Source organism: Notolepis coatsorum (genome assembly GCF_963971535.1).
Source record: "Notolepis coatsorum genome assembly, chromosome: 11".
Taxonomy (NCBI): Eukaryota; Metazoa; Chordata; class Actinopteri; order Aulopiformes; family Paralepididae; genus Notolepis; species Notolepis coatsorum.
The window spans coordinates 14,517,372-14,539,903 of NC_140175.1; the positions used below are offsets into that span (position 1 = coordinate 14,517,372).

Genomic DNA, 22,532 nt, shown 5'->3' on the forward strand with positions numbered 1-22,532 from the left:
AAAGCACGGGAGCCTGAAGCACGAGGCTTTTTTGGTCAATCATTTACCAGTAGGCTACTTGCATGCTGGGCTGTTGGCCTGGATAGAGCCATATGAAATCCGCGTTCACGGAATCGCGGACGGAATCACGGAATTTACCAATAAAAATGGAATCAACTGCAAAAACGTGGAATATTGCAGAATTTGGCCTAATCTGGACTGAAATTCCGTTTTTGGGTGGAACGTTTGTTGCAAAGCAAACATGAGCGGGGAGGCGGGGACCGCTGCGTGTTACACACAACACAGCGGTGACCAAGCGTCTCGCTGCTTCGGTGTTAACGCCGTCAAGAAGCTAAGAAATTCCGCACTAAGCCCTAAATTCAGAGCAGAGCAGTATCCTAATGACTTTTATGCTTCAGTCGATAAGGGATTGCAAATTCTGCATCCCAAAACACACCAACTCTCTAACGATGCTCTCTGGTGATCACAATAGATACTAGGGATGCCCCGATCACGTTCTTTGCCACCGATCACCGATCGTCTATGAGCCATATCGGCCGATACCGATACCGATCGTTTTTGGTTTTTATAAAAAAAAAAATATATATATATAATTTTAATTTTTTTTTTTAATAAAATATATATATTATATAATCATACTTGTAGTTGTATTATCTGCGAGACATCGCCACCACGCAACAAGTCAAAATGCTCGCTATCTGCAAACAGCTCCACTGTCTGTGTGTATACTCCAGATGGATTCTCCGGCGCTGCAGCTGGACCCTAGGTATACTCTGCTTTGGTCAAATCACATTCAGCATGCCCTCAGCTCGAATACGCATCGAATCAATGTTATAAGACATTGATATCAGGAGCTATCTGTAGCTACTGCTAGCCGGCTAGATAACGTTAAGACAACGCCTCGGTGAACTATTTAGTTTACTGGGACATATAGAGCTAATGTTGGCTACCGAGCTAACGGAGGTATCATGCACTCGACTGTTGCTGGAGCATTTTTTGATATCAGCAGCTATCAGTAGCTAGCCAGCTAGATACCGTTAGACAATGCCTCATGACGTATTAAACTAAAAGTGAATAGTTGACTGGGTAATTTTGTTTAAACAGTAACGATAGCTAGGTAGTAGGCTTGGGCGGTATGACGGTATTACGGTATACCAGGGTATTTAGAAATCCCGACGGTATTGAAAACAATACCGTCAAAATCACAGATCCGTTTCAGTTTATATTACAGTGAAACGGAGTTTTAACAGTGGTTGGTTGTAGTGCACTGCACACGCGCGCCAGCAGAGGGCGAGACCAGTCCTCACTAGTGGAGCGGAGCGAGCCGCAGAGCTGGTTGTCTACACACAGAAGGAGGAGGTGAAACCCCGCTTCACTGGAAATTAAATGAGTCGAGACACGCTTACCGTTGCTGCCTGGTGCTGCGGGCTAACTGGCTGTTCTGAGAGCTAACTGTTGTGTATGTGTATCACAACGGTGGTCACGCTTTACGGTAATGTTGCGACAGTGCTGTGAAAATACCGTAAAGCGTTGTGGTAACGAGAGTGTGTGTTGTTGTGGACTGGTGGAGCACGCAAATAAACGGTAAAACGTTACGTCGCAGTCCGGTGTGTTTTTGAATACACAATACTAACGTTACTAGTACTAGGGTGCTGCAGGGCTCCTGGCTACCATTCTGAGAGTTAACGTTAGTACTACTAGGATGCTGCGGGCTCCTGGCTAGTGGCTACCATTCTGAGAGCTAATGATAGTAGCACTCGGATGCTGCGGGCTAACTGGCCATCTCCGCGATTTGTTTACTTGGTAACACGGGTTGCCCCCCCCCCCCCCCCCCCCCCGGCTGATGAAAATGAAAGTCATACAGTACACCGGGGTATTAGGTCATCAAGGTATAACGGTGTGAAAAAAATTATACCGCCCAGGCCTACTAGGTAGCTAACGTTAGCTCACGGTTGCATGCACCAGAGTAGAACAGACTGCCAGAGGCAATAGGAGCCTCTGTGTTTACATGGGTGCGGGAGGGGGAGGAGGAGGAGGAGCAGTGCGCTGCAGCAGCAGCAGGAGTGGTAGCTGGTGGAAGGCTTTTTTCCCCTGTTGCTCCAGGAGCCAGTAGGTGTAAAGGGCAATCAACATTTTGAACACTTTTTTTCTTTTTTATTGTGAGTTTCTCTGTTTCTCTCCCTCTCGTCGAGTCAGCATAAGGGAGAGAATGGTAACAGATGGGAGGAGAGAGAGCCTCAGTCCCTTGGGGACTCTGGACACAATTGCGTAGATCACTCAGCCCCCGAACTGGTGTAAATTGAAGGGAGAAAGCAGGCTATTTAAAAGCGGATCTCCAGTGTGATGTTATGCAATTTAACCTGCTGGAATATATTTGGGCATACGGTGTTCTGGAACGGGACGTCTTCCTAATGAGCTGAACGAGCCGACCTACACGTTTAGGAAGGACGTTCTGGGGCGCCTCTTAATCCACCGCTTTCGGTTTGACACGTGAGTTCTAGCCTACTTCATCGTCTTCTTCACACGCGAAAAGAAAAAGAAAATGGCCAGTTTGATGTGTATTGTTTACAGGAGATTAGCATGGAGAGATCCTTTGTTCAGGTCGGTGTCTCATCAAGGTGATGACGTCAGGAGGAAGGGTGTTGTGGTTAGAGGTGGTGTTTGGTCGCCTGCTGAGGTATGTCAGTCTGTGTGACATCGTCACAGGTAGGGGTGGGACAATACATCGATCCAGATCGATATATCGATCTATTATCAATAATCAAATAGGATCGACGCAACGTAAAAAGATCGATTCATATTGCGATACTCTTATTTTGAAAATCCCCGCGAGTCATATCCGCGCCGGCGCCCAGTATTGTGAAACTCCGTGTATACATTACAGCAGTGTTTGCGTCTGCTCTAAAGCACTACAGAGCGTCTATTTTGCGAGCCGATATAAGTCTGTGCAGTTTTTCCCCGCAACGGGTCAAATGCATATAACAGGCGTTGCATCGTCGCCATTCCTTTATGCCAACGTCGCGTTAAATATCTAAATGAACGTCGCGTTGGCTGCTTAAAAGCTAAGCAGCTAACCGTGAGAGAGAACAGGAGAGTGAAGAGGGGACTTGGAAGGAGGAGGGGTGGGGGCTGTGGGGGACTGTGTGTGTGTGTGTGTGTGTGTGTGTGTGTGTGTGTGTGTCTGTGTGTGTGTTAAAGCTCAATATATAAAAACAAAAGTGAACAGGAGGTCTATTTTGTATTAAAAACAATAGATTGTTTTTCATTTAAATGTCTGGAAGAGCTAAAAAATAAATACATCAATTGATATTTCCGTAGCCTTTTTTTAGTTGATCTAAATGTGACTGATTGTGTTAAATGGGCACATAATATCGCCTCATATCGATCGCAGGCACCTGAATTGAATCGTATCGTATCGTATCGTGGCAGACTTTGTGATATCGGCAAATATCGTATCGTTGTCCAAAGAATCGATATCGTATCGTATCGTGATGCAACTGATGATTCCCACCCCTAGTCACAGGTAGGGTCGAAAGTGTGTCTGACTGACTCGTAACCAGCAGAGCCTGCACGGACCACAACGTATGACGTATATCGTGCCAGTTAGGGTACATTGTGTGTATATATAATGCACCTTGTGTATACTGTTGTTACTTTTACTATTACGTTTTTCAAAAAACAACCGGGCTTTTGAGGTGATGAAATCACTGCGCCCAGGCAGCAGTGGTTCGGCAAAAGTATATATTTGTTTAGAAAATGAAAATGTCTAATTATTTATTTTTATTTCTCCACGTGGTAATTACACAGTTCACATGTTTACAGGAAAGTTTTGGAGTTGTATTGGGGGTGACTGTTGGGAACTAGGCTACACTGGCACACCTACTTCCAGTGAATGATGCTAAGCTAGGCTAATGGTGTGGCTGTTCCCTAAGCCTAATGCATGCACAGAGAAAGAAATGGATCTGCTTGTCTAACTCCAGGGTAGATGGCAAATAAGCGAATTTCCCAAAAAGTTGGCGTGTTCCTTTTCTAAACGTTCTAAAAATAGTTTTCCCGAAACAATTACTCGAGTAATTGTTGCGAGTTACTCGATCTGGGAACACGTTATTCATGCCCATTAGGGTTGGCTACCGTTCACATTTGAACCGCTATCAACATTATCTGGCCATCCTCAGTAAATATTATCAAACTCCTGACCTTGTCTGGTCGTTCCAAAGACCAAAGAGACGGGACAGTAATGTATTTGTGGAAAAGGCTCCCTCTTGTCTAGTATATTACACTCTTATACTAAACAGTGGTGGTGAAGGAGGCAATTTCCAACCTACATTGTGGGGAGCGCTTCGAGTGTCTAGAAAAGCTCTATATAAATATAATGAAATTATTATTATTAAATGTGTACAGAAATTTGGTAATTCAGAGTCCGGTACCCTTAAAAGTACAGAGTTCGGTGGCCAACCCTACTTTTTTACTGTCTGAATCTGACCGTCCATCTGCCTCACGCAGGGCTGGCTGCTCTTGTTCATCGCACGCATGTCCACATGCACACACTCACTATAAACATTCACCTTTCACATTCACTTTAAACACTTTCACTGCCACACTACAGAAGGTTAACCCTTAACCTTCTGTAGTGTGGCAGTGAAAGGGTTAACCTGCTGTTGTGTGGGGCGGCTAGGTGGTGTAGTGGGCAAGGCGCTCGCCATCAACGCTGGAGACGCTGGGTTCGAATCCAGCTCTCGGCGTTGCTATCAGCTTGGCTGGTCGTTCATACTAACACAATTGGCAGTGTTAGGGGTGGGAAAGCTGATGGGTTTGGTCGGGGCGCCTGCCGCCTGCACAGCGAGGGTAGGATCTGGAGGGAGGTAGTGTGACCTTCCACACGTTACACTCTCCCGGTGAGAATCTGCGCTGCCAGGCTGGCTGCACATGCGTCGGAGGAAAGCATGCGACAGTCTCCGGCCTCTCGGACCAACAGTAGGGGGGAGTGCGCAACAACCAGGAAGGGTGTTGGGAATTGGCATAACGACTAACCGTGGGATGGGAGAAAAATCGGAAAAAAGGAGGGGGAAAAAGATAATAATAAAAAAAAAAAACCTGCTGTTGTGTGTCAGTGAAAGGGTTAACCTTCTGTGTATTGTCACAGTGAAATGGTTAACCGTTTGGTAGTGTGGCAGTGAAAGGGTTAAACACTTTAACGCTACACTATAATTTGCTCTAGATTTTTTATTATTAAAAGATTTGCACTACATCTCTACCTCATTTTTGCATTTTGTACTTTCGTTTTGTATATTTTGTAGTGTTTTTGTCTTTATTCTTCCTTTTTTTTTACTGTATGTGTATCAGGGGCCTCATACAGAACCAATCATTTCACTGTAATGTACATGTACCTTATATGTGACAAATAAAACAAAACTTGACTGTATGACCGTCACGAGTCAGTGCACTAAACGTAGCTATTTGTGTTGGACAATAAAAGTCCCCCCCCCCCTGTGATTTAGAAAACGTTTGATGTTTTGATATCAAATGCAAATGATTTAAAGTAAATATTGTGGGGAGAGGTGTCGGCTTGCGTAACGTTTTGACACGCTGGTCTGTCGGTTGTTACTCACATCCGTGCGTTCTCTTGCTCTAATGATTTAGCTGCTCCTGTGACCCATTTAGGACGACATCTGTCTCTGTCTCTCACATACACACACATACACACATACACACACACACACTATCTGTGTGTATTTCTCTCTGTCTCTCTTTCCCTGTCTCTTTTTCTCTCCGTCTCTCTGTCTCTCCCTCCCTCTGTCTCCCTCTCTCTATTTATCTGTCTCTTTCTCTGTCTCTCCGTCTCTCTGTCTCTCCGTCTCTCTCCCTCCCTCTGTCTTTCTCCCCCTCTCTATTTATCTGTATCTCTCTCTGTCTCTTTTTCTATACACATGGGCATTCCACATGCTACTGTACTGCTGTTGTTGTTGGGAGTATGAGACTCGCCACTGGATTTTCAAAATAAGAGTATCGATATGAACCGATCTTTTTACGATGCAAGTTGATCATTAGATTGATTGTATCGATCTGGATCGATGTATTGTCCCACCTACTGGCTACTAATCCTTACCAGCGTCAAATGACACTAGACCTGGTGTTGTGCCTGTGAGCCTCTCTGACCTGCGGGAATGAGTTTAATAAGTCATTTATGATTTTCTGTGTATGTGACCGATCTTTAACCACGCTGCTCTGGACTCCACAGGGAGCCAGTTTAGCTGCATGAACCGGTTCCTCCCCTAATGTGTTCTGGTGGACCGTGAGACCTAAGACCACTCTTAATTTGTTTATTTTGAGAGACCTAAACTAAAGTTTTGTCTTCCACAGTTTGGCCAGACTACAGTACCAGGATGTGCTGGTGTAATCAACGTGGCATTGGATTAAGCTGGATGCCACAGTGTTGGAGGGTGGGAAAGCCGGTGGGTGGGTCCTGGTCGTTGTAAACAGCGACTCCTACAGTTCGGTCGGGGCGCCTGCTCAGCGAGGAAAGGATCTAAGGGGGGTAGTGTGATCCTTCCACACGTTACACCCTCTCAGTGAGAGTCCGCGCTGCCAGGTGAAAAGAAGCGGTTGATTGGCTACACATGTGTCGGAGGAAGCATGTGATAGCCTCCACTCTCCCAGACCGACTGTACGGGGTAGGTGTGCAGCGACCAGAAAGGGGATTGGGAATTGGCATAACGACTAAGAAAAAAGAGAAAAAAAAGGCTGGATGCCACGAGTTTCTGACTTTCCCTGTCCCGGAACACTGACTTTCTGGCCAAGAGCTTAAGAGGTATCCAGCCACTTTCAGGGCCATACCTGCGCTGCCGTCAAGTGCACAGCCCAAGTAATTGACCGATGTTTTAACAGACATTATTCCCCCTTTTAAAAAAATTATTTTGAAATGCTTAGCTCTGTTTAATTTAGGTTCTGTTTTCCCAAGGTGCAGAGGAGAGTTTATCATCGGTTTATTATTCACTGTTGTTGTTAGTCAGCTGATCGCTAAGCCTTTCCTGGAGCTGAGCCAAGTTTTTGTCAGCAGCCACCAGAGCTGAGTCGTCTGCGTACAGAGCAGGGCACGTTTACATGCACCTTTTCATGTAATTTATATAGACCAAGAATAACAAGGGGCCTAGAACACTCCCCTAAGGGGCTCCGCAGTTTGAGGGGTGGGCTTCTGAATGATACCATTTACTTCTACCATCTGGTTCCTATGGGACAAGTAAGAACTCCGCCATGTCAGTGCTGGTCGGTTCGGTATGAAAGTCCGTAGAGTATGCTTTTCTGAAACCTGATTGGAAATTGTAGACGAGCTTGTAGATGAGATTCCTTTATTGATCCCCTTGGGGGAAATACAGGTGTTATAGCAGCATGGGGGATGGGGAAGGGAAGTACAGGTATGGGCAGGGTAATCATAGAAAGACATAAATATAGGCACTACAATTATGAGATATAATAAAGATATGAGAAAAATAAACGGTGTAAACAATATAATTAACTCTGAATATAAAGATATGAGAAAAATAAACGGTGTAAACAATATAATTAACTCTGAATATAAAAATATGAGAAAAAGAAACGGTAAAAGTTAGATGTTCATAAAGCTGCTTCTGAGCCACCTTTATTTTGATGCAACACTGAGGACTGATGCATGCATGTAGTCGCCTTTTTGTCAGATCTGCTCCTCTTTTGATTGTGATTGTGAGTGATCTAGGCATGTTTCATGTCCTTAGGGAAGCTATCTTGCTCTAGTAGTGAAAGGTGCATGACATGGGTTATACAAGGGGAAATCTGTTGCATCACACAGGAACCTGGCCAGGATGTGATCCAGCCCTGTGGCTTCAGTGGTGTTGAGCTCAGCCAGCATTCTCTTTACTTTCCCTTCTGTCACATTAGCAAAGTGGAACGAATCCGCTTGTACTGCTCGCTTGGTGTGGATGAATCCCTTCCGTTTGTCCAAACAATAGCTTAAATCTCACACCTTGGTGAGTCGAGAGGGCTAAAGCCTCCACCGACCCCCGGCCTCTACTTAGGCCATGGTTACACTTACAGCGTTTAATTTTCGAATTATTTCGTTTGCATGTCCAAGTTAAAGGGCAACGCCGTTTTGGCAGGAAAACGCGTTTTCCTAGCGGCAACGCTCAAATGGTGTTTTCATTTTGAAAACTCCCCGACAACAGTGCCATGTAATTTGCGTGAGCCAGATACGGAGCTGTTCATGCCCAGCGCCCATGCGCAGTAGAGACCGACGCCAAATTCTCCCCTGGCTGGACCTCGACTCCGTCCATTAGTCCAAACATCAGAACTATTTCTGGGAGTCACTTGCAATATCGCGCTATAATTAACCAACCGGCCATACAGGATATCAGCTGCGTCCTCCTCAGATTGCTTATTCATGTGCTTTATAACAGAGCAGATGGATAACCATTTGACTCCATCCTCCCAGAGACACAGTCAGAGATTGATTTTGTACTTGCTTTTAATTTCGCCGTAATTAATTAGATCATTCCAAACTACAACAGTCTGCATCCCCTTAACAATTGTTTGTATTGAGCTGTATTGTATTGTACCCATTCTGCAATCTGTTAAATCCGTTAACGTTACTACGTTAACACTTTCCGTGCCAGCAGGGGGTGCCAGAAATAGGCGCTTGAGTGCCAACGCCAGGGTTAGAAAGAAATATTAAATCCAGGCCTTTTTTTCCCCCTTAATTGATTTTTTTTTTTTAGTTTTCATTCAATCAATCAATCTGCATGGTGATTGATTGAATGAAAATTGTATTAACAGATTGCAGAATGGGTACAATACAGTACGGCTCAATACACACAAAATTAAGGGGATGCATGCAGACCAGAGAAAGACTTTCGTCTTGTTTACATCAGGGTCCCCCATTTTCAATTCCTAATTAATTGTAAGTAAGGGTGCAACTTGCTCCGTGCAATCCATTCTTTGTGGATCTAGCCCTGTGTGTTTCACTATTAAACCTTTAAATTCATCACTCTAAATCTCCTCTATCCAGGGACTAGAACGTTGATCTAAGGTAGTGATTATTTGGTCCTGGGTTCTTGTTACCCAACCCTAGGTACATTATCATCTGTTTGTTATTGGCTGTTCCCTTACCAGGGGGTTATTAAAGTAGCAATATCCTATGTATATATTAGCCTACATATTGATATTGGAGCCCATATGCTACTATTTTATAGGAAGCCATGTTTTTGTTGTTTTTTAGTGTAGACTTTAGTTTATCTCAGAGGGTCATTTGAGTGCTGTTCATGGTCTCTCTGCCTGGGAACTTTCTGACCGTGCTTTACGGCTCTTACTTGTGGCATACCATATGCCAAAGAGTTAACATGGGTCTCTCTCTCTCTCTCTCTCTCTCTCTCTCTCTCTCTCTCTCTCTCTCTCTCTCTCTCTCTCTCTCTCTCTCTCTCTCTCTCTCTCTCGCTCTCGCTCTCTCTCTTTCCGTCTCTGTCTCTCCCCCCTATCTCTCTCCATCTCTCTGTCTCTCTGTGTCTGTCTCTCTGTGTCTGTCTGTCTCTCTCCTCTCCCCCTATCTCTCTGTCTCCCTCTCTCTCTCTCTCTCTCTCTCTCTCTCTCTCTCTCTCTCTCTCTCTCTCTCTCTCTCTCTCCGTTTCTCTGTCTCCCCCCTATCTCTCTCTCCATCTCTCTGTCTCTCTCTCTCTCTCTCTGTCTGTCTCTCTCCGTATCTCGGTCTCTCCCTCTCTCTCTCTCTCTCTCTCTCTCTCTCTCTCTCTCTCTCTCTCTCTCTCTCTCTCTCTCTCTCTCTCTCTCTCCCTCCCCTATCTCTCTCTGTCTCTCTCTCCCCTATCTCTGTCTCTCCCCCTATCTCTACATCTCTCTGTCTTTCTCTCTCTCTCTGTCTGTCTGTGTCTCGCTCTCTCTCCTATCTCTCCCCATCTCTGTCTCTCTCCTATCTCCCCATCTATGTCTCTCTCTCCCCTATCTCTCTCTGTCTCTCTCTCCCCTATCTCTCTCTCTCTCTATCTCTCTCTGTCTCTCTCTCTCTGTCTCTTGCCGCAAGGCACGCACAGTCAATATTGGTGTGTTGTCCTCTGACCTAAGAGGAATGATTACCATCTCTTGAGTATCTCATGCGCCTGTGGTAGACCGGGTAGGCAGAGTCTGCGTACCAGTTGTCATAGCTGGCAGACGCGCCGGATCCCCCACTAAATCTCAGCAGTGATGAGGCATGCATGTCGGCTACGAGCACGTGGACTGTGGACAATATAAACACAAACACATTAGAGGAGATTGATGGGACAAGAGACTGAATGTCAATCAGGCTCATGCTAAATCATATTGCATTATCGCCTTTACCGGCAATTAATTACTCATTGTAACCCCCATGAAGGGCATGTTGTGGAAAAAATGCGTTGGTTTGAATATTATGAATAAAGAGAGCATTGTTTTTAAAACATCCATTGGCCTCCGAAGAGTTGCTGAATGTTTCTCCCTTGGTAGTTTTATCCAGCTCCTTGGTTTGAAGGACGAAGTTGTGACAGATCTTTTGTTTCTCTGGCAATTAATTACCACACGGCTTGTCCGACCATGATGGAAATGTGTTGTTCCTATTCCTTCTAGTCCATTCACTTGATTAACGTTGCATTTCCTGACCTGGGTGGCATCTAGAGACATCAGTTTTTAAGAGGTGTATAAAGAAGGTTAGGTTAGTATGCCCTTTGCCATCTTATTATAGATTTTAATTACAGAAATCTATTACAATCTTTTTTCTCTTTATTTCTCATAGATTCTAACGAATGAATCTTTCAATTGGAGGAAACCTGCAGAGTGTTTGTGTGTGTGTCTGCATTTGTGTGTGTGTGTGTATCCTACGCAGTATTTATTCAGATAAGTGATTCAGAGAGACGACACAACATGATTCCACCACTTACATTTGACACAGCGCCATTATCTCAAAAGGCTTGAATGACACCTTCTAAAAGACGAGCCTCCTCGATAGCCCAGACCTTCTCATTTTGTCGAGTACTACTACTGTTGGTTAATGAGATCAACAGGCAGCGACATGTCATGACATGAGCGCAGAACGCTCTCTCTCCGCCCACGCATCCCCGTCCTATTCATGTGTAAAGGCTTACAGAGACGGGGGGTTCATCATCGACAGTTTTGACATTTGTAATGACAAAGAAAACACAGTGAATTGGCTTTGGGATTTGTCCATTGTGTGGCGGCTTTAAGCATTATAGCTTAATGATTTACTTTACATAAGATTATACTTTGATACTGTGTTTTTTATTTGGTTGCCTCCAAATGATATGCATGTTTCTATCCCACGCCTGGACTTGAGTCACAACGATTCAACTGCTCTTCCTTTGGCATCTCTCAGAGTTATTCATAAATGATCGGCTTATGCGTCATGCGATACACACAGGACAATGGAGGACCATTGAAGATGTAGCCTAGTTGTAGCTCATTTAGTAGCCCATTATTTAGCAACTATTTAAATTCGACGTATAGACAGACCCACATGTCCAGCAGGGCAGCATCTGAGTACATAAACAGGGTGCTTTTCCCAGCCTTTAGATACATTCAGGAGGCACGGGAGTCGTGGTTGCTTGCCATAAGGCCTAACAAAAAAAATGTTGGTTCCTGTTGGTTGTCAGTTAAGGCCATGGGTAGGATAGGGCATTTATTAAATGTTTTCCCACGGCGACTGGGATATTATTATTTTTATTTTATTTTTTTTTCACAACAACATGGATGCATGTTACTCTGCCAGCATGTTTAATATCCACATGTTGTTGCTTTTATACGGAATGTACATGTACTAAAGGTTAAAATACAAAGAAACTGTACTACAAAAGTACAATGTACAAAGGTACTAAGGTAGTATAAAAAATGCCACCCCTAAATACTACTCACTAAATATCCCGATGTCAGAGAGCTGTGCAAATATTGTGAAATACTTGCTTTTTATATATTCTCATTCTTGACATGGACTGCACTTTTTTACTAAGATTTAATGAAACTTTATTGTAAAAAAAAAAAAATTCCCCCACACGCTAAAAAAAATAATTTGGGTCGCACATAAATCGACAGGGTCAGTCGGCAACTGGAACCAAACAATTTTTTTTGTTAGGCCCAATTGATTGACATCGATTGTTGTTTTGATTAGGGATTCCCCCGATCAATCGGCCAGCGATCAGTATCGGCCGATAATCAGTATAAATATGAGATTGGGGAATTCCGATAATGCTTGCTACTTGCCGATCGCGAAAACCGATCGATGACTCGTGCGAAAAACATAACAGAAAGACAATGTAATGAGAGAGCGAGTGTGAGAGAGAGAGCGAGTGAGTGTGTGTGTGTGTGTGTGTGCGAGCGACGAGCGCGCGAGAGAGCGCGTGTGTCAGTGCGAGCGAGCATGAGAGTAAGTTTTACTTCTGTGTAGTCGACTCGAGGCGACGGAGCCCCGCTAACCCATACGCTACAGTGCCCCAGGTAGTTGAGACAACCAAGCTTGCAGTGTGTGAAGAACCGCCCTACTCTGCCTCTGATTCGCAGACCCACAGGGTGCCGGTGGGGGAATGTGATTGGGCCAAAGCAGAGTCACACAGTCACATGCGTTGCAGACAGACGCTGCTTGCAGAGAGAGCGGAGAATTTCGACTCGTTGTGTGTTGGCAGCTTGGCGCTGATAATACATATGCAAATGGTTCAAATGCGTTGAATTCAGCTCGATTCGATTTCAAACGGCAGTCTTTTTTATTATGTATAGGATAGGTTACTAATAATTAAATTATTTAATAAATATTAATTAACCCAAATCCCAGTTTTTACAATATAACAAAACCAAAAACGATCGGTATCGGCAGTGTATCCGGCCGATATGGCTCATAGACGATCTGTGATTGGTATCGGTGGCAAAAAAACTTGATCGGGGCATCCCTAGTTTTGATACTACTTGTAATTACTTGTAAACAACAATTTTTTAAATGATGACTAAAAATAAGAATCGTGTGAGAATCGTGATCTCAATTCTTAGAGAGAAACATCGTGATTCACATTTTAGCAAGAATCGTGCAGCCCTAGTGCTCATAGATGTGCCCCACCACCACGCACGCAGCTATGGTCCTTTTAGGCATAAAAATAAAATATTGTTTGTTTCCTGTTGGTTGTCAGTTAAGGCCATGGGTAAGTAGGGAATTTATTTTATTTTACTTTTTATTTTATTCTTTCCCACGGCGACTATGGATAGGGAATTTCTTTATTTAATTAAAATGTTCACAACAACATGGATGCATGTACTCTGCCAGCATGTTTAATATCCATAATACTAAAGGTTTGACCAAGATTTTTATGAAACTTTATTGTAAAAAAAAAATATTTTTAAATGTTTTATTTTACATTTTTTAAACTCATAAAATAAATTGAGTCGCACCTGAATCGGCAGGGTCGGTCGGCAACCGGAAACAAACCATTTTTTCTTTTAGGCCTTGGTACTGCAGTAGCTTAATGTTGTAAGTGCAACTGAATCTGTATAATGTAACACACAACCTGTGTCTCTCAATCATCTGGTTGCCAGACCGCTCCTCCTGTAGCACCTTCTGACTCACTGGCCAAAAGAGCTACATTTGAATCAGAATTTCTCTTAGGACGGCTCAACGGTGCAGCAGTACTTAACTGTGGCATGCAGCGTGAGCAGTAACAAGTGGGACTTAGCCTTAGAAGACCTATCTCCAGGACCTCCTCTCCCCTCAACCTGCATCCAGGTCACTCAGGTCTGGCAGCCAAACCCTCCTCGCGACGCCATCCCATGCACCAGGCTGAGTGTCAACCATGGGGCACCGTACTTTTTCCACAGAAGTTTGGATTTTTTCTTTTTTACGACTGAGGTAGGTAAATAAAATTTCTTGAGACTAAAGTACGGAAAAAAGGTACCGTTGGGTACCGGTATCGATTCACAGGTACCGGTTCAAATGTGAAAGGTACCCATCCCTAGTGGTTAGGGATGTGTACCTTTCACATTTGAACCGGTACCGGTACCTGTGAATTGATACCGGTACCCAACGGTACCTTTTTTCGGTACTTTAGTCTCAAGAAATTTTATTTACCTACCTCAGTCGTAAAAAAAAAAATCCAAACTTCAAATAACTACAATTTCGACAGTTTTCGGCTTGTCATTGCTCCGACTGCTTTGTTGTTGAATCAAGTCAAATCCTAGGTAAGCATATATTGTGCGTGTAAACGTTGACATAAAAAAAAAATAATAATAATAATAATAATAAAACTTTTTTTTTTTTTTTAACTTTTTTTTTTTTTTTTTTTTGGTTTCTCACTTGATTCGATACTCGGTAGTACCGACGTGTTTCGGTTCGGTGCCTCAAAAGTACCGAATTCGGTACCCATCCCTAGTAGTGGTGGGGGAAAAGATTTATACGTAGTAGTATCTCGATACTTTACGTGGTGATACTGTATCGATACAGGGACGCCAAGTATCGATATTTAATTCTTTTTTTGTATAAGGAAGTTGCATTGTTCATTTCAATACCTGTAATAGTACAGTAGTCCACACACGCACACACACACACACACACACACACACACACACACACACACACACACACACACACACACACACACACACGTGCATTCAGTTAAGTTGGAATATGACTGTAATACAAACAGTTCAGTTTGTCAGGTGCATGCAACACAGATTACAGTGTTTACATCTGTCTGCTTGAGAAAATACCATGTTCTGCAATAAAAATTATTGAAGTGAGATGAACAGACTGAACTGTATTTTATTAGATAAAACATGTTGACAAAGTTTTACTTTGCAGTTGAAAAAAGGTAATATATCGCAATATTAATATCACAATACTCGCATATCGCAATATATTTAGTATTGCAATAAATCGTGACTCAAGTATCGTGATAGTATCGTATCGTGAGGCCTCTGGTGATTCCCACCCCTAATTACCAGGATGGGTTATGTTCAGATTGTCTTAACGCATCAATCTTTCTCCTTCCCTCAGATAAGCACCAGTGTTGCTGAAGGATCTCTCACCTGCCACACGCTGGGATCCAGGGGCTTGCCTCATAAATGACAAGGTAGTTGCAGTCTCGGCTTTCAGCATTGTGCTTTCCACACACATCCAACCCTGTGTCTCCCCAACCTCTTTGCTCTTGGGGGTAAAATCCTAGGAAAACTATTTCTATGCTAGATAACCAGCCTGGGTACTGCTCGGCAATACCCCAGGGACTGGCACTGGTACCCATACTTATATCAATTATATCTCATTATAGCTTCCAGTGCTTTCTTTGTTTAAATGGTTTGCTTATTTGATTGGTTTTCTTAGGTTGTCACTTGTTGGCCAAGCTGCAACGCAGGAACTCTTCATAACATGAAGAACATGAATGTTTTTGATTTATCAATTTGTGAAGATAAAGCGATTTATTTGATTTATTTCCACTTTGCAGCTTGGTCGTTTAGTGACAACCCATTTATTAGGATACATGTAAGGCTTGGTAACCTACTCTGATGGGTAGGCTGTATCACTTTGGGAAGCTAATGGTAACCTACTCTGCTGGGTAGGCTGTATCAATTTGTGAAGCTAACGGTAACCTACTCTGATGGGTAGGACTATGATGTATCATCTTGTGAAGCTAACGGTAACCTACTCTGATGGGTAGGACTATGATGTATCATCTTGTGAAGCTAACGGTAACCTACTCTGATGGGTAGGACTATGATGTATCATCTTGTGAAGCTAACGGTAACCTACTCTGATGGGTAGGACTATGATGTATCATCTTGTGAAGCTAACGGTAACCTACTCTGATGGGTAGGATGTATCACTTTGGGACTTAATTTGAAGTGCCTTCTGCCTTCTTGAAGTGGTCCAGCAAGGTCCAATCTGGACCTACGTATGTTCTCTGTTCTTTATTGAAAGGAAATAGGACGCTCATTTCAGTGACGCACACAGCTTGTTTGGCTGGTGTCTCATATATCTTGGCCCGCAGGAGAATAGGGTGGGGCTCTCCTGTTGTCTCTTGTCGGTTTTAGGTCATCGTTTTGCATAACCACCATGAGTATCACTATTATCCTGTTGTTCCTGGAGAGTAGAGGTGTGGGATCGATTCACATAAGAATCACCATTGTATCTTCAACCGATTCAAAACCAATTCACAAAAAAAATTTAAAAATATCTTTAAGACATATTAAACTGTCTACCACAGTCAAATGGGAAATGTTACTCAAAACAGCAAGTCTATGCATGTATTTAATAGATAAAAAAAAAAACGTTATCTAATCCCTAAGAATCTAAATCGAAGCACGAGATTCCCAAATTGCTGCACCTTGACAGGATAACCAAGATTGCCAATTCATTGTTTTCTCATCCATGACGTGTCATGCATTTCCTACCAATATGGTGCCATGCTATAAAAAACAGCTCATGGGTCACGGTTGTTATTTACTGATGATCACCTGTTATTCCATTACGATCATCTGCCGTTTGTCATACAAAGGCAGAAAGGTGAACCCAGGTGCAGAGATGACACCAACAAATGAATGGTTAGGGTTCTCTAGGGTTCTCTACGGTTCTCTGCGGCTAGTACAACAAAGACTAACCAATTAATAAGAGAAACTAACTAGAGAACCTAAGTATACTAAAGAGGGGAGAGGGAGAGGGAGAGAGAGATGTTAGTGGCAGCCATAGCTGTAACGGTTTGCCTACCAAGATGTCTGCAATGACTCCAGACTATGACTAATACATAGTCATGATTAGGAAGAGATCTGGACTCCCACAGTTAGCCATGGACTCATGTACTGACAGGCAGCCATACCCAGCGATAGGTGATGCCTATCGGGAACATCTGTGAGGGCCATAGGGTTGCTTTCACTTGGGTCTCTTGTCTCTGCAGCGTTCTCGTTCCAGTTAGGCCGAACCATATCATTACAAGGAGGAATGCAAACAAAAACCACAGCAATGTCTGCAGAGAGGGGTACCGTGAAATCATGTGAAAGCGTAAGGCTTTGCATCATGACAGGACTTCCTCTATGGCTGCATACTGGAAGGCAGTGGACGTTTCTCTCGAAAAACCTCACCTACATTTGGAATTATTATGAATTCTATTGTTGAAACCCGTTGAATTTTCGATGTTGAGCGTGTCGGAACACGGAGTACCACCAGCAGAATCAACGTGGCGGCATCTGGCAACAGGTCGGTTTCATATTGACAAAACACAAGAACCACTTTTACCAGAGTACCAAATCTACAGCTTGTGGTGTCACACACCACACACCAGTATATTTAATTTCATTATTTAACCTCGAAAGGCGACTGAGGTTTCAAAAAGCAAGGATAACAAATCAATTACAACACGTACAACTTGATTGACAAAGGTTGGAGATCAACGTTTTAAACTCTGCAACAGAGGGAAGAATCTCAAGCTTTATGGACTCTTGGAGTTCATTCCATGAGCTAGAGGCATCATAGTAACATGCAGATTAACCCTGTTCTGAGCAAACTGGACCTTAATCCTTTCACTGCAGCACTACCAAACGGTTAACCTCTTCACGGCGACAATACACAGACGGTTAACCCTTTCACTGCCACACAACAGCAGGTCACCCCTTTCACTGCCACACTACAGAAGGTTAACCCTTTACTATCACCTTCTGTAGTGTGGCAGTGAAAGGGTTAAGGACCAGCCAGTCACTAGAACGGGTTCCATTATAGGATCCAAAATTCCATTCCAATAATGATGTAATATAAGGAGGTAGCTTAGCCCCGTCAGAGGGGGCCAACCAACCCAGTGATGAGTGTGTGTATCTATCATTGGTGACTGGTGACTCATCTGAACGGCTGTTCTAAGTGTACCGATGGTGAGTGGGAGACTTGACATCGTGGGCTCGGGACAACATTTAAATTTGCACGTCCCAAATGAGTTGTTATAGTAGAGCTGTGTGACAAACCACCCCCCCCCATTGTTTTTGTTTACATTTGTATTATTGGTATTTGTGTAACATCATGGACAGGACAATTAACGGGGTGCCAGTTAAATCACTTCCATAGTACTAGTGATTTGGATTGGTGCAACCCTTTCCTTTTAAACTCACTTTTAGATGAACTATTATATTGAAATTGAACGGGCGGCTGATTGGCGCAGTGGGCAAGGCGCTCTCCTCTAACGCAGGAGACGCTGGGTTCGAGCCCAGCTCTCGCCGTTGCTACTGGCTGGCCGGTTGTTCATACTAACACAATTGGCAAGTGTTAGAGGGTGGGAAAGCCAGTGGGTGGGGATTTGTTGTGGACAGCGACTCCTACAGGTCGGTTTGGTGACGCCGGTGCGACGGAAACAGGAAGTATCGGGGGCAGCGTGAGCCTCCCACTCGTTACTCCTCGCCACTGAGAGTTCGAGCTGCTGCGGTGAAAAGATGCGACAGGCTGCCTCCTCGTGTACCGGAGGGGACACGTGATGCAAGGCTTCTGTCCTCACTACAGCCGACCTGTGGGAGGCATAGTCTAGCAACGTTCAAGACAGGGGAGGGAAGAATTGGATACACGAAATTGGGATCCCTTCTCATTCAGTAAAATGGTTTTACTCATTTAAATATAAGTGCACTGTGTTGCTATATGATCTAGGAAAATACAAATACCAGATTGGTACTCTGTATCGGCAGATACTCGATATGAAATGACTCTGATCATCACAGGGTCAGGGGACAGAAGAGCTTGATAGATTTACTTGATAAAGTATTATGTCACGTAGGCCAATATACTGTATATTGCTATTAATTAAAAGTGGCACATGAGCCACTAGTGCAGCAGGAGATGCTGGGTTCGAGCCCAGCTCTCGGCATTGCTACCAGCTTGGCTGGTCGTTCATACTAACACAATTTGCAGTGTTAGGGGTGGGAAAGCTGGTGGGTGGGCCCTGGTCGTTGTAAACAGCGACTCCTACAGTTCGGTCGGGGCGCCTGCTCAGCGCGGAAAGGATCTAAGGGGGGGTAGTGTGATCCTTCCACACGTTACACGCTCTCAGTGAGAGTCCGCGCTGCCAGGTGAAAATAAGTTGATTGGCTACACATGTGTCGGAGGAAGCATGTGATAATAGCCTCCACTCTCCCAGACCGACCGTAGGGGGTAGGTGTGCAGCGACCAGGAAGGGGATTGGGAATTGGCATAACGACTAACATTGGGATGGGAGAAAAACGGAGGAAAAGGAGGGTGGAAAAGATAAAAAAATAAATAAAAAAAGTGGCACATGAGCATTTATTGTTCAGATCATGCGAAAAGGAAAATCACTTTCTCCTGTGTGGAACGGCTCGACAGCTGCACATATTGTTAATATGTATCTGATGATTTTCTCCTGACCCGACTAATTCAATCTATTCGCTAGAACATTGCAATTTTCTCATTGTAGTTTAGCAAATACTATCTTGTTTGTGTTTGGTTCTGGCCGCATCGTCACAGCGTTCCAGCTGCAGGAGCGATGAGTGGAGGACATTCACTGGCACAACATTAGAGCCAGCGAGCGACCGTGCGCGGAATGAAAGCTGTTGCTTCCAAAAACTGTCAAGCACGCCTAATCAAATAGACTAGGTCTATATGCTCTTACAGCATTATAAATGCCCTAGTGTTTTCTCTAAGGGGAAATCATGATATATGGTTATTTTATTTTGATATCCTTAAGCTATCGCAAAGATAAATTTATTCAATGTTGACACAGTGCCGTTTTAGTAGAGACATTTCCGGAGGGTGAACGTTTGCATTGACGATTCTCTTTCAAACGCCTGTCAAAATAAATATGCATGTAAATGGTAAACGGTGCATTTTATATAGTGCTTTTATATCCAAAGCGCTTTACAATTCTGTAACCGGGTAACATAGACGGCGTATCATAATGTTTGATACGATTGTACGGTCTGCACACATTTCCTCAGTAGCTATGACACGTCTGATTTAACGGAGTGTGAGATTCCTATTATGGAAAAGGACAGGTATCATAATTGTTTTGAAGGCTAAACCACTTTCCCCATTGGATCGTAGCCTGGTTGAGAGGATGCAGCACAGTTTCAGTTGACAGTTTCTCAATGGCCTGTACTCGAAATCATGCCTGGGACCCGTCCTCCAAGAAGGCTCTGGAAAGAGAACATGGTCATTAACAGACACTCATGTCTGGAAGTCAAATCGCAAGAAATTGAATGACATTTTTATATATATATATAATGTATGAAGGACATATTTACTGTAACAGCTAACAGTTATAGTATCTTTTACATAGTAAAAAACGTTTGTTTAAGTTTGTGACGCCTAGTACCTGACCGCCAAGGTGTTTAAAAAATGCAGCCAAACTTTAGATTGGATTTCCTCTTGTTATTCTCTGCTCAAAGACTTGAGGTTGTTGAACTGGATTCAAATCGACATATCTTCTTCAAATATTTTCTTAGAAATTACCGAGAGAGGGAGACTTGTGCCCCGAACTGCTGGGCTCTCGGCCGCGGGGTTCCCCTCTCACAGGCAGCGAAGGGGCCCCGTCACTCACCTGTACGTCTGAAGGAGCCTAAACGACCAGCTCGGCGATTTGTTGAGACACATGGAAGGTCACTGGAAGAAGATTGCGGTTCTCAATAAATCACCATTCCTCGCCACTGTAACTCTATTGATTAGCACTTATTGATTACCAAAAACCACTGCCGTGTAATGTCAAGCTGGAATAGTCGCCCGCAAGAGATAATTTGGTGTTGATGGAAAACCAATATCGGAAGCGGGATAAATTGCGCTTGTGTGTCCGTTTGGAAAAGACTGGAGCGTGTGTGTGTGTTTGTGAAGTAACCTCCGTCTGTACTACTGTAAGCTGCATGGTTTTGCATAAAACAGCCCAAATAGATGAGATTCCTGATGGATGACATCATTTGAGACTGTATCTAAGCACAGGCCTCTCGTTGGTTACTTCAGAGTGCATGCTAAAGTGGCCCAAATCTCTTTCTGCTCACGTGACTCGGCTCTGTTTCTTCCCCCTGTGTGAACGGCACAAAGCACATGGAATCTAATCTTTTCAATTCTGATTTGGGCCTCTTTCATATAATGTGGTTCCTGAATCAGGGAAAAAAAGGGGATAAAGGCTTCACATCAAACTTGAGTTTTGGATGTAAATTTCGCACCCTTTTCTTCTGTAGTCAAATGGTAGAAGCGCAGTCAGTCAAATTGGAAATAATTGTGATTAAACAATTGTGAATAATTGTGATTTAAATCCAGTAATCGTGATCCGAATTGTGAGGTGTACTACCTGCTGATTCCATCCCTAGTCTGTTTTTTAATACAGTCCGACACTTGGTTTCATTGATCAGCTCATTGTAATGGATGGGCTTGGTTTCTGTTGGCTGATCAAAGCGTTACGCACATACCTTTAACAGCACAGTATTGGAGATAATGCTGCTTCAGTTCAAAAGGTTACGTTGCTGATTCATTGTTCTGATCAATGACACTTATTAAGATAAGATATTCCTTTATTGATCCCCTTGGGGAAATGTGAGTGTCAAAGCAGGAGGGGGGAGGGGAGTTACGCATACCTGTGCTGGTGGTAATAATAGAAAGACATAAATATAGGCAATACATTTGTATCTGAATATAAAAATATGAGAGATTAACGGTGTAAACAATGTAATTAACTGAATATAAACATATGAGAAATATAAACGGTGTAAACAAAGGTGCAGATGAGTGTCTGTATGCCATATCGGTTATATTATACGTTACAATAAATATAGGCCTATAAAGAATTTGAATACTGAATATATAATACTATGACTTGAGTAGTACGAGTAAAAGTAAACCGTATACACGCCTAACTGTCATGATATACGTCAGGGGTCAGCAACCTTTTTGACATGGAGTGCCTGTTTGAAATATAGTTGTGCCTATAGTGTGCCTAGTGTGCCTCAACAATATTCCATGCATCGTCATTTTTTTTCTCATAATCAGGTCTTTTTAATGATGATTTTTACATTATTACATCATTATTGTTATTGTTATTATTAACAATATTATTATGATGGTTGTATCAACCCTAAATCTGAGTTGGGGGGGGGGGAATGCAATGCAGACAAACAGCTGCATACAGTGCGACCATTTCACTCACATTTGCCCATTCATTTTTGGACACATCACACACCATTGGTGTGTGTACTGTACATGTGCTGTCATAGCTCCACCTACAGGCCTAATGGAGAACACCAGGATGTGAATGGAGGGTGAATGTGAGGTATATCGTGTAAATAAGTTTTGATTGATCGCAAGACTACACTGTAAAAAAAAATATAATAATAAGTTACCAGAACTTAAAAATATTGAGTTCAGTTACTGTGCATTAAGGTTTTCAGTTTTCAATCCATAATAAGTTAACAGAAAAATAAGTACACAACCACATTATTTCAACCTAATAAAACTATGTTTATTGTCATTGTTTTAAGAACACAAGTTGACTTGGTAATACTCACATTTTGAGTAAAAAAATTGCCTTTAACAT

At 43.2% G+C, this 22,532-nt stretch overlaps 1 protein-coding gene across 1 annotated transcript in view; it reads left to right on the plus strand.

Moving 5' to 3' along the window:
- erbin (erbb2 interacting protein) overlaps positions 1-22,532 on the plus strand; it is a 174,689-nt gene that overhangs the window by 14,781 nt on the left and 137,376 nt on the right. The window contains 1 exon segment of the mRNA XM_084325486.1: positions 15,032-15,107. The gene's annotated coding sequence lies outside the window, so the exon portion shown is untranslated.